The following is a 12,694-nucleotide window of genomic DNA, read 5'->3' on the forward strand; positions in this document are numbered from 1 at the left end:
ATTCAATAACATTTATCTAAATTGGAATTTTCAGAGCCGTTGAGAATATTTATACTGAACACACTGTTTACCTTCAGTCTCTGAGGACGATTTCTTGGTTATCGAAACGCGCGTTAGACAGTGTAATTGTGAGTGTTGGTGTAGTGGAAGTATAAACACTGTATTCACTGTTTCCTCTGCAAACACAAAAACATTTTCCGCTCGAATCGGACTCTGTTTTAAGCGAGTTTTGATCTTCCACGTTCGAGCTCCTCAGCTTAAATCTATTTATAGATCAAGGTTTTATAAAGCAATGAAATCTTGGTATACAATTGACATAATGAAATAAGTAAGCATGACTTGGGTTTACTATAAGAAGAAAAGGTAAACTAAAGTCGTCGTCGATGTTTTATATATTAGAAACCATTATAAGGAAGAGTCATATTGATTTTACGATACGAGGATCCCCAAATGTTTGAATGTTGATCAAAAGTATGGAAGGGTAGAAGCATCGCGTTCGATCTGTACTTGATTTGAAAACGATGTAGACTTCTTGAACCGAATTGTTACTATGGATGAGACTTGAGGACATTTTCTACGATCTAGAAACAAAGCAACAATCGATGGAATGGCGACACTCTGGTTCTCCAAGACCTGAGAATTTCGTATCCAAAAATCTGCTGGAAAAGTTCTTGCTTGCAGTTTATTGGGATTGCCATGGAGTAATCATGATTGATTTTTTGGATAAGGATAGAACAATAACTGGAGATTTTTATTCGACATTATTGACCATTCTACGGGAAAAAATTAAACAGAAAACAGTTTTTTTGCAGGATAACGCCTCTGCACACAAATCTCATGTTGCCATGCAAAAAATTCGTGAATTAGGGTTTGAATCACTAGATTACATCCCTTATTCACCAGATTTGGCTCCGCCCGACTATCATCTCTTTCCTCAACTGAAAAAAAGTTTCTTCCAACGAGGAGGTAATAAAAGCTGTGGAGGTGTGGTTTGCAGAGCAAGAAGAAACATTTTTTTTTTGAAAGGTCTAGAGACGTTGCTGGTTCGCTGTAATAAATGTATCTAATTAAGAGGAGAATATTTTAAGTAATAAAATATTTTGACATTGAAATTTTGTTTGGTTCTATAATAGACTAAGAATTCTTCAATATATCCTTGTATATGTTTACTCTTCATGATAACAGCGAGTTGTAGGTGAAAAAATAAATTTTCTTATATACCAATGAAGAGGTAGAATCGTTTGTTATTTATTTACCATTTCAATATTTCAGCCGAAACGTAGACATATATATACATTCAGGGATTGACACCAAAGATATGGAAATAGACATTATTATGAGTAATGATCACAAACCGAAATCATTTCGAACGAATCGTTATTATGGTGATGTAACGAAATGTAACGAAAATTTCTATAGTACAATCCTAAATCTGGATCCATATTCAAACGAAAAGAACCACATTTTTATAATTAAGTACTTGATATATATCTGTCAATTCCAAATCTGTATTTATATTCTATAAAAAATTATTTTTAAAATACCAAAATAGTAGTAGGTTATCGCACACACATTTTTCTATATTCTTTCTTACTCATATACGATTGGTGGCGCTCTCTACACATGCTTAGTAGACTTTATTTCAAAATCTCCCATAATAACATATAGAAATTCACATTAAAGATAAGTATTTTGATTATGAATCAATAGGTGTCTCTAGTTACTGATAATCTTGTATAATTATGGTCTCGTATATTACTTTTTCACCAAATTAACAAATATTTCGATTTTATTGAATATATAGAGTCTCTCAAAATAATAATTCGTTATAATTCACTTAGAATTAATGATAGAAGTATAGAAATGAAGCGATACCTTGAAATCTTATTCATGGAGGAATAAAAAGTAAAAGCAACTTGTGCTAAACTGGAAATAGAGCAGAAATAGTATAATTAATAAGCTATAAAACTTGGTTGTTTTGTAAACCCGATACTAGCGGACTCATGTTGGGCAACATTTGCACTCTAGGCAAGATAAACGAAATTCTAACCGTGATACCTGAAGGGACCATGTCTATTTCAATTGGTACAAATTTTATTTGCTTAACTTTGACTTTGAAACTGAAATAATATCAAATTAATAATTTGGTTCTTCAAAAAATTCGATTAGATAAGAATATAACTTCTCACAACACATGAATATCGACGACGATGAATTTATATTGGTAAATTAAATCAACGATTATCAACTTAATCAAAATTACTATTTCCTATAAATCTTGCACCTTATTACGTTGTGTGCAGAATCAGGTTCCCATTTTTATTTTTATCTTTCAATTTATTTACAAATTTACTCAAGAAATACAGAGTAATAAGTAAATGATATGGTGTTTCGCTAAATGACTTGAGGCGGGCACCATCCACTGATGGGTCTCCGTAGATCAATCAATGAGGTCTTCTGCCAGCATCTTTTCAATCTTCTATGTTCCATTTGATCAGTGTAAAACTTGGATATTAGTGGATTTTGGTGGTTTTTGTTTCTTATCGCTGATGTCTGAATAACTTTATTGATGGTTGTTATCGCTGATGTCTGATGGTTGGAATACCGAGGTCTGTGTGTAATGTGTGGTTGCTTATAATCCATGGAGTTTTTTTTGAATGTAACGACAACTTTTGGACTAAGTCTATAGCCGATTTTTGTAATGTAATTCAAAATATGTATCTCATGTTTTGATTTTTTCCAATTAATGATCTGTAGGTTTATCAAGACCTCCACAAGAAAGTTGTATCCATGTTATAGCTGTGCTCATGTATCGAATTTATAACTATAACCTCCCAAATAAGAAAAAATATCATAGAACTAAATGTTTGTTTATTTTAATTTGTGTTTTCGCCTTTTAATGTAACTTATAATGATCAGAAAAAGTATTAAAACAGTTTGGTTGGATTGTATCAGAAAGGTAAACACAAATTCTTATAATCTACGATCGTTTTGTTCGCGACGAGAACGTCACTAATGACGTTTTGACTAACGCTCACAACGACTCATGTCAAAAGATGGGTCAATGACTATACACAAAAGCTCAGCTATCTTAACTTACCTTTGTGTTTGACTAAAAATATCTATTCGTGTCTGTTGTCTCAATGATTGTTTTATGAACTTGAGAAAAAAACTTATGAAAATTGATAGTTTGAAGGGGTTGGATGTAGTTCCTACCCACTATGTTCGATGCTAGAAATCTTAACATTTCGTACTAAACGAGAATCATGACAAAAAAATAATGAGAAAAGTTATTTTCAATATTTGGTTGTTTCAATAATTTATTAATTGAATAAATACTATTATAAGGTTTGTATTTTCTCATTTAGTATATTATTAATTTAGAATTGATCTTTTTCGAATAATGAACAATATCTTGATGAAGAGTGACCTCTATAAGTGGAAATCAAAGCTTTTTTTATATGTTCTCAACTATTTCAAAAAGCAGCTGAAGCTTTATAAACAAATACCAGAACCCTATTTATGATTCTTGAATAATAAACACGATAATGTCTATAAAATATTAATTGCATTTTAAAAATTGTCATTGATTTTATCCTGTTATTTATGGAATAAATTTTCTTCTTTGAAACTATGTATGTTTCAAGTATTTCTATCTATAATTGAAAACATTGTAACCTATTGGATTTCCTTATTCTTCCCATGTGATTTGAAAAGCGCATTTTAGTCATTGAGGGCTTTATTTAGGAATAAAACTGACAAAGATATAACATAAGGATCTTAAATGATTTTATTGATTTTTAAATTTGGTACATTGATATTAAATTTTTTCATGAATTCCACACCTTATGAAGCACAGTAACATTGGTCTTGGTAGCAGATACCTCCTACGTAACCACTGGAAGCACATTGGGATGAGCAAGCATTGCATTCACAGCTGTCACCTACTGCTTTGAGTACTTGTTGGAGGTTTAGTACAGATTTACCTTGAATAACAAAATAACATAAAAATCTAGCATTTAGTTTATTCAATTCAAAAAAATTAGGAGTGATTCATCGAAAAAGTAGATGAATTACTAAATTTTGAAAAAAAAATTTGTACCTATACCGAGAAAATATTATTTTCATGACTGATACCTGTGACAAATATTATGAAACTAAAAACAGTTTTATCTACTATGAATAAATAATTACCTGCACTAACTTCAGTTGTTGCGAGAACAACTACGGCGAAAACAGCCAAGAGAACGAAAGTGAATTTTGCCATTTTGTCAGATAATTTCTGTATAATGCTCCTCAACGAATAACTTCCTATATATAGCAGTTTGACAAGTACTCCGACTAACAGTCAAGTGGATTTTAACGTTTCTGTATTAAGATAACCTAATCTCAAGGCTGGATCTATTAAAAAAAACGTATATTCCTTATCTATAAAATATTTCACTCCAAAATTGTTGGTACAATTTATAAGTGTCGAAAATATTTTCAAAATTCTGTTAAATTATGTAAATTGTGACGCTGTCTACATAGGGCAAACATCTCAGGATTTAGAGAATAGACTGAGAGCTCATAAATACGATAAAAACAATAGAGCTGCATTAACGAATAATGGGATGTAACAAAAAAACATAAATTCAATCATAAAGAAAAAAGAGAATATTTAGAAATGGTTCACATTCATAAAAACGAAAAAATTATAAATGATAAAATAGACATAGATAATTTAAATAAAATTCATAGCTCTGTTTTGTAAATTCTAATAAAACTACAAATAATTTCATTGATTACTGCTATATATTTGAGATGTAAGAACTAAAGAAAAATTTTATTTTAATTTTAACATTCATGATGAAGTTGATGATTGATTAATATAAAAACGCAAATTGTCACTGTTAATATCATATTTTGATGAAGACTTTTTCTTCATTCTTTTCAAAATTATTAAAAAAACTAATTTTGCATTAGAAAAGACCTAAAATCAAGAACATTTAGAAACATAAACATATTAAAAGGTCTAATAAGAAATTGAAGAAAATTAAATAAACTTGGAGTTAGAATTTAAGAAATTTAATGGATATGGTATATTCATAAGCCTTCTTGCTATCAATATATTAATGGAATGCATATGTATTGAATTTTAAACAAATGTAACCCAATATTATCCCATAAGGAACTTATTCGACTTCACGAGATGCGTGAAAAATAATATTTCAAAAATAATTCTAACGGAACACCTTGAATCATATTTTCAAATTTTCTCTATTAACTACTTTGGAAATAGCTGTTGAATATTGAGGGCATTCTGTCCAATACTTAGGTTTTCCTTATATTAACAACCAATGAATAAAATCTAACTTATTGTTTGGTTCTAAAAGTATTGAGGTGAGTCAATAAGAACTGATAAAAATTTTCGATAGAGCAGAGTCCAGATAAGCTATTGCTGAGCTTGTACAGTATTTATAGTTAGAATATTTTGCTTTGAAATTATTTTACGTGCTAGAATTTTTTCTCGTAGCATTCAAACGATTCCAGCAAACTGTTCTGGTCACTGTTTGAACTAATATTATTAACAAATAGTCATTAGAGCTATTCGCAACTGAAACTCGTACATGTTTTTACACAACTTTTCTCGATACTAAATATATGCTAAAATTAGCTGTGGCTTGATAAAATATAAACAGTGTTTCATTAATAATTTCTGCGCATTAACATTTTCCAATGTGATTTTAGAAAAATTACAGAATTAAATAGATTCCAGCATGCTTTGTTGATAGTCCGTGAGGCAGCAGCTTTTTTTTTCAAGGAATTTAACCGTTAGCCTCGATTCGATCTGTGGAAAACAGCGTTAAACGTGAAAACAGTTTGTTGAAAATGTTGTCATACAAAATTGATGTTAGGAAGCCACAAAAAACAACCATTAGTCGTGCGATAGACGGGTATGATTCGTCAATAGAGTGCGTTAACACAAAACAAATAATAATTTCAAATGATCTTATCCATCTTGAATTTTCAACATATGATCAAGAAGAATTTCCAAATCTCGATGTATATTGGGATCAAAAATGATCAGAAATACGTTTATGTAAGCAAATTTCACGAATCATTGAGTCTAAATTTGAGTTCTGCGTTACCAGGATTTCATGCCAATACGGGCTACGATTTCAATTCAGTTTTTTACCGTAAAGGCTAAAAAAACCATTTAAAAGTCTTCAACCTACATCGAAGCAGTTAGCGACGTTTAACATATTCCAAATTTTAAACTCTATAAATTGTTTATAACAGTGGAAAACTACGTCTACAGATATGCACATACATAAATTGATGATATTAATTTGGCTCGTGTTGTATAATTTATTAAAATAACTGCAATAACGGTGAATACAATCTACTAAACTTGAAAAAAAGAATAAATTGTTTCTAATTTCCGCATTGTGAAGCTGAACTACAGCAACTTTGAAGCTATATTCATCTACTACGTTATGGCCCGCTCAGTATGGATGGTAGAAAAACGATGATAGGCAGTTGACGGTCATCGGAATGTACCCCAGCCTTCCACGAGAGCACCCACCGCTACTAGAATGACTGACGGTCGGTTTTGTAATTTGGTTAGGTTAAGTTAGGTTAGGAAAGTCTGATATCAGACTTTCCGGTTCATTCTGATGAATGATCACTCAAGTGAATGCTGAAATCCAACATCGCTGGATTGGTATTGGTATTGGTATAGAGTATCACACTCAACCGGGATACAATTCATTGATAAAAAAAAAGCTGCTACATCCCGTACTAAGGAAGAAAGTTAGTGATCGTTTACCAATGCTATACAAGCTTAACATACTTTTTATATAATTTAATTGAAGCTATAATCAATATCTTCTTGAGCTATCAGTCAAATTGCAAGAGTGTTGAATTTAGGTAAGTAAACCAACATCTACAGATTCTTGCTCATTTGGGAGACATCTTGAAGTACCACTAGATGACATCATAAGTTTTGAAGATAATTCAACTATAATGGCTGATCCAATTTAACTTCAATAGACATGTGGAAAAGATAAAAGTTTATTAATACATCACGACAAGTATTATATTTTTTAGAAAATATTTTTATCCTATATCAAGATAACAAGTATATTTTATAGGTACTTTTCTCAAGATAAGAAAATTACTAATGTATTTATGCAAATTTTGAACTTTTATTGAATGTAAATTTCTACACTTGTCTGGAATTCATCAATTAATTTAGTGATGAATTTCCTATTTACCAAATTTTCCTTTCGTTTTTGAGATAATCTAGAGCATTTTAAACATCAAAAGTGAAGCAATACAATGAAGGATCACTCTTTGATTTTTCTACATAATCATTCATAGAGATTCGTTTCTACGTAGAAAAAAATTCATGTTTCATCGGTAAAGGTACTAGAGCGAACTCAACGACTAAAAACAAAACAGTTGAGAGAGTCTGCATCAATAAATGTATTAAATTATGCCTTTCAAATGATTTTGAGAGCTATTGGACAAACAAGGATATTTTAAATCCATTTTTACTGAGTTTCGGCTGCGTAATAACCAGTAAAAGAAATGTTCAAAAGAAAAAAAATAAGTGCCTTCCTAAAGAAGCAAGGGATTTATTAAAACCAGGACTTCTGCAGCTTTTGACAACATTAATGATAGTGCAGTACAGCCCAATTGGAGCCAAAACCCACGAAAATTAGTTATGTCGCAAATTTTCTGGATTTGAGTTGTTCTGATGGTGCTCTATCGATACAGTAAAAGTTAACATCAAAATTTTGGGCGCTAAGCGATATATTTATATATATATATATATATATAAAAAATACCGAGCAGGAAATTACCTTCGAGGAAGCTCAAATATGATTTTTTCTAACCTACATACTTCAGTTTTCTCATTATTTTGCGAAAATGGCCGATATTCAACAATTTACTACTACTACTACTACTACTAGTACTAAAAAAGTAACCAAACTTGTCAACTATGAAAAAAATTTTTTTTCCTATCACAGTGTGAGTTCAAAGGTATAATTTGTCTCATTTTAAAGGTAATTGTCTAATTGACGACCTCAAGCAAGGGTTCGCTGCTGAGTGTATCAGAGTCGCAGTCACATGTGTTTTAAGTTCACCAGCAAAAAACAATCCCGTTCGTGTTGTTTTCCAAGAAAATTTTACAATTTTGAATTTTTTGCAGATGCTGTTGAAAAGTAGAGACTCTAAAAAGTAAAATGCACTTTCTTTCGTCCCGTAATGTTGAGTTTTCGAGGAGATACAGTAGTTTCTTCAGCCGGGAACGTAATTTCCCTCAGACTCCACTAACTTTTTAGTAAGATGAAAATCTGGAGTTTGAACGCACTTTATAAAGAAATGACAGTTCTTAGGGAAAAATCGCAAGGAATCTTTTTTGTATAAAATTTCCTAAACTACATATCTGATCCCCTCACTTTTTCCGAAATTCGGCATAGATTAAACAAAAATATATCGATTAGCGGCCAGAATGTTGATGTTAACTTTCACTGTATTTATAAACCGCCCTGAGAGCTACCTAAATCCACAAAATTAGCGAGATACGAAAACATAACTTCGTCCCAAGACCTGTATAGAGAATCTACTTTCTTCTTAACTTCATTAATTATCAAAAAATCGTTATTATTTTCAATTTTTAGTATTCGTGAAAGTCATATTTTCAGTTTTCACAACCATAATTTCAATTTTTTTACCGTTATAAATGATATGGATATTTCAATTATAACGAAAAGTAAAATTTTAGATATTATCTAAATCCTTATAGTTATCTTAATTCAAAACTTATCAAAAACTTGAATCCACTGTACTATGTGTGTCTAAGTACTTGTAAAAGTAGTATATATAGGCAGAGGTTTTATTGAGAAACATCATACAGAAATTATCTGACACAATGGCAAAATTCACTTTCGTTCTCTTGGCTGTCGTAGCTGTAGTTGTTCTTGCAACAACTGAAGTCAGCGCCAAATCAGTTGAAGGTAATTATTTATTTATAATTATAAATTCATTAATTATTCGTAAAAAATGAGTTTTCTCGCAGCGCAAGTTGATATGAAAAAACATAATTATCCTCTACAACTTTCTATCACGAGTTTTCATACTCATTTTTAAAATTTATTTCCAAAAATGATTTTTTCACACAATTTATATTTTCTCGATATAAAGTGTTTTGTTTTGTGTTTGCAATATAATATCTTCATATAACGGAATTTCGTGTCCGTGACTTTCATTATTTCATATTTTCATGTTTATTAGTTTTGTCCTAAATTAAGTTTTAATGATAACAATTACGAGTTGTTTTTTTTTATCGATTTCTATTAACAATTACTTGATTATTTCTAATTTTAACGATATATTTCCACGAGGTATTACTAAATTTTCAATCAAATTTCAGGCAAAAACTTCGTTGCTCACAAATCAGAAAAAATCACTGTTGGTGATTCCTGCGACTGTGACACTTGCTCATCCGAATGTGTTACATACGGATACGTAGGAGGTCTCTGTTATGAAGATGAATGTTACTGTGCATACTTCAATTAATTAAAATAAACGATAAAAAATAATGTCAATATCAAGAATTCCAATAAAACTTATTAAATAATAATATATTTTTTCCGTCCTTATAATGTTCTGTTCTGATGTGGTCAAAAAGAGTGAAAAAAGTACCGTATTGGTTCATTTTTTCACGCAATTATAAAATTTATTTATTAAAATAGTGGACTGTAAACGCTTTGTTTCTCATGTTAATTCGGTTCTCCGATAAACTATATCACTTTTATTTCTTGATATTCGTTCAAGAGAATCTTTTTTGTGTCTAATTGAAAGAAGTGTAGTATTATTATTAGTGATGGAGACTAATAGTGAAAAAAGTTTAATCTGCCCACTAGAAGATATTGTTGAATCGTCAACTGCAGCGACTATGAATCTTCTCCTTGAGAAATCCAGGGAACAGTATCCGAAGGAATATAATTATTTTATGGAGTGGGGTACTAGAAAAAGGCATAAACAGCTTAACGGAAAGAGTGTTACTAGCTTAGTTAGAACTAGATCAAAAATGTGGAAGTCTTCAACACTTTGGTCGATTTATTCAAAACTGAAAGGCACCCTAATGGTAAATAACAGCGTTAGACATCAGTAAATACTCGAAATTCATTGCTTATTTGAAAAATAAATCAGCTTAGATATCCGGAATTGCAGAAGATCTGTAACGATATTAATTTTAATTTTGTTACCGTTATAAATGGTATGGATATTTCAATTAAAACGAAACAGAAAATTTTAGATATTATCTAAATCCTTATGAGTTATCTTAATTCAAAACCTATCAAAAATTTGAATCCACTTGACTGTGAGTCTAAGTACTTGTAAAAGTAGTATATATAGACAGAGGTTTTATTGAGAAACATCATACAGAAATTATCTGATACAATGGCAAAACTTACTTTCGTTCTCTTGGCTGTCGTCGCTGTAGTTGTTCTTGCAACGACTGAAGTTAGCGCCAAATCAGTTGAAGGTAATTATTTATTCATAATTATAAATTCATGAATTATTCGTAAAAAATGAGTTTTCTCGCAGCGTAAGTTGATATAAAAAAAAAAACATAATTATCCACTTCAATTTTGTATCACGTGTTTTCTTGTTCACCAATTTTTAAAATTTATTTCACACAATTTATATTTTCTCGATATAAATTGTTTTATTTTGTGCTTGCAATATAAAATCTCCATATAATGGAATTTCGTGTCCTTGACATTCATTATATCATATTTTTATGGTTTATTAGTTTTGTCCTAAACTTAGTTTTAATGTTAACAATTACGATTTGAATCTTTTGATTGATTTCTATATAAAAAAAATAGATTATTTCCACGAGATCCTATTAATGGCGAGGATCACTAAATTTCCAATCAAATTTCAGGCAAAAACTTCGTTGCTCACAAATCAGAAAAAATCACTGTTGGTGATTCCTGCGACTGTGACACTTGCTCATCCGAATGTATTACAAGCGGATACCTAGGAGGTCTCTGTTATGAAAATGAATGTTACTGTGCACTCTTCGATTATTAACACAAATGATAAAAAATAATGTCAATATCAAGAATTCAAATAAAATTTATTAAATAATAATATATTTTTTTTATACTTCCCTTTCAATATTCTGTTCTGATGTGGTCAAAAAGTTTGAAAAAAAGTATCGTAGGTTCATTTTTTTTCGTTAAAAAAGTGCCATAACGTGCCATTTTTCAAATAGTGGACTGTGAAAGATTTCTTATTTCTTTCTCAAGTCAATTCGTTTCTCCGATAAATTGTCACGTATTTATTTCTCGATATCCGTTCAAGAAAATCCTTTTTGTGTCTAATTAAAAGAAGTGTAGTATTATTATTAGTGAATAGTGAAAAAACTGCCCACCAGAAGATATTGTTGAATCGTCTTTCAACTGCAACGACTATGAATCTTCTTCTTGAGAAATCCAAGAAACAGTATTTAAAAGAATTTAATTCTTTTATGGAATGGCGTACTGAAAACGGCTTAACAGAAAGAGTATTACTAGCTTACTTTGAAACTAAATTCAAAATGTGAAAGTCTTCAATACATTGGTCGACTTATTCAAACCCGAAAGGCACTCTAATGGTGAATATCGACGAAGACATTCTGTTGGTAGATCCAAAAAATCTAAAACATTTGCCCTTGAAGAAATTAATAAGTTTCTGTTGCAATTTCCAGACGATTATTTCATCCAGATTATTTCATGTATAAGGAATGACAGCAAAAATTTTAATGTAAGATCAGATATTATTTGTAACGTCTTTCAGGTTGCTTCAATATTCGGAATCGCAGAAGCTCTGTAACGATATTAATGTTTTAATTATCACAGTACCTTACACAAAAACTCATGTTCAACGTCGATTTACTGTTATTGGTGAAATATCTGACAATAGATTAAACATTTATAAAAAATATAAAAATCAACGACCCATAAATGTCAAAACAGATCATTTCTTTTTGTAGTATAGAAATGGAAAATGCAAAACCCAATTTGTAGGTATCAATACCTTTTCAAAAAAGGGAATTCTCGAATTTACCTTCTCGAATCCAAAAAACTACACTGGGCTTACATTTCGACGCTCTTCGGCGTCTCTATTAGTGGATTCCGGTGGTGATATAATTCAACTAAAGAAGCGAGGTGGGTGGAAATCCAACACAGCTGCGGAGGGTTACGTGGACTACTTAATAAAAAATAAAATTAATTAACAATGTTCACTGTTGTACTTTTAATATTAATTTGTACTATTACAAAATGGAAATTGTTAAAAGTTTTGTCGAATTTTTTCAAGTCTACGTACATAGTAAAAATTTTTGTATGATACTCGTGAGTAAAGTAACTTTTTTCACTTGTAGGAATTGCCGGTCAAACCGCCCTACTCGTGAAAAAAGTATTACTTTATTCACTTGTCGCATAAATCATTATTATTTAACTAACTTACTTATAGGTAATGTCATAGATTTTGATAGAATTTAAGAAACTCGCTCAAAATATTGGTAGAACAAATTTTGAAACTCAGTACCTACTCCCAAAAACCAGAGAACGATTCAATGAAATCTTTTGGAGACAGTCCCTGTAATCCGAAGTATCATCAGTTGCTTCACTTTTAGAATTTAATG

The 12,694-nt window shown here is 30.6% G+C and overlaps 1 long non-coding RNA gene across 1 annotated transcript; it reads right to left on the reverse strand.

Annotated features, from left to right (window-relative positions):
- Window positions 1–3,772: 3,772 nt before the first annotated feature.
- On the reverse strand, window positions 3,773–4,424 carry LOC130450098 (uncharacterized). The gene is made up of 2 exons (XR_008910536.1): window positions 4,195–4,424; window positions 3,773–3,986 (listed from the first exon to the last, which is right to left on the reverse strand). It is a non-coding gene; the product is annotated as an uncharacterized LOC130450098 (long non-coding RNA).
- Between the last annotated feature and the right edge of the window lie 8,270 nt (window positions 4,425–12,694).

This window comes from Diorhabda sublineata, chromosome 11 (assembly GCF_026230105.1).
Source record: "Diorhabda sublineata isolate icDioSubl1.1 chromosome 11, icDioSubl1.1, whole genome shotgun sequence".
NCBI lineage: Eukaryota > Metazoa > Arthropoda > Insecta > Coleoptera > Chrysomelidae > Diorhabda > Diorhabda sublineata.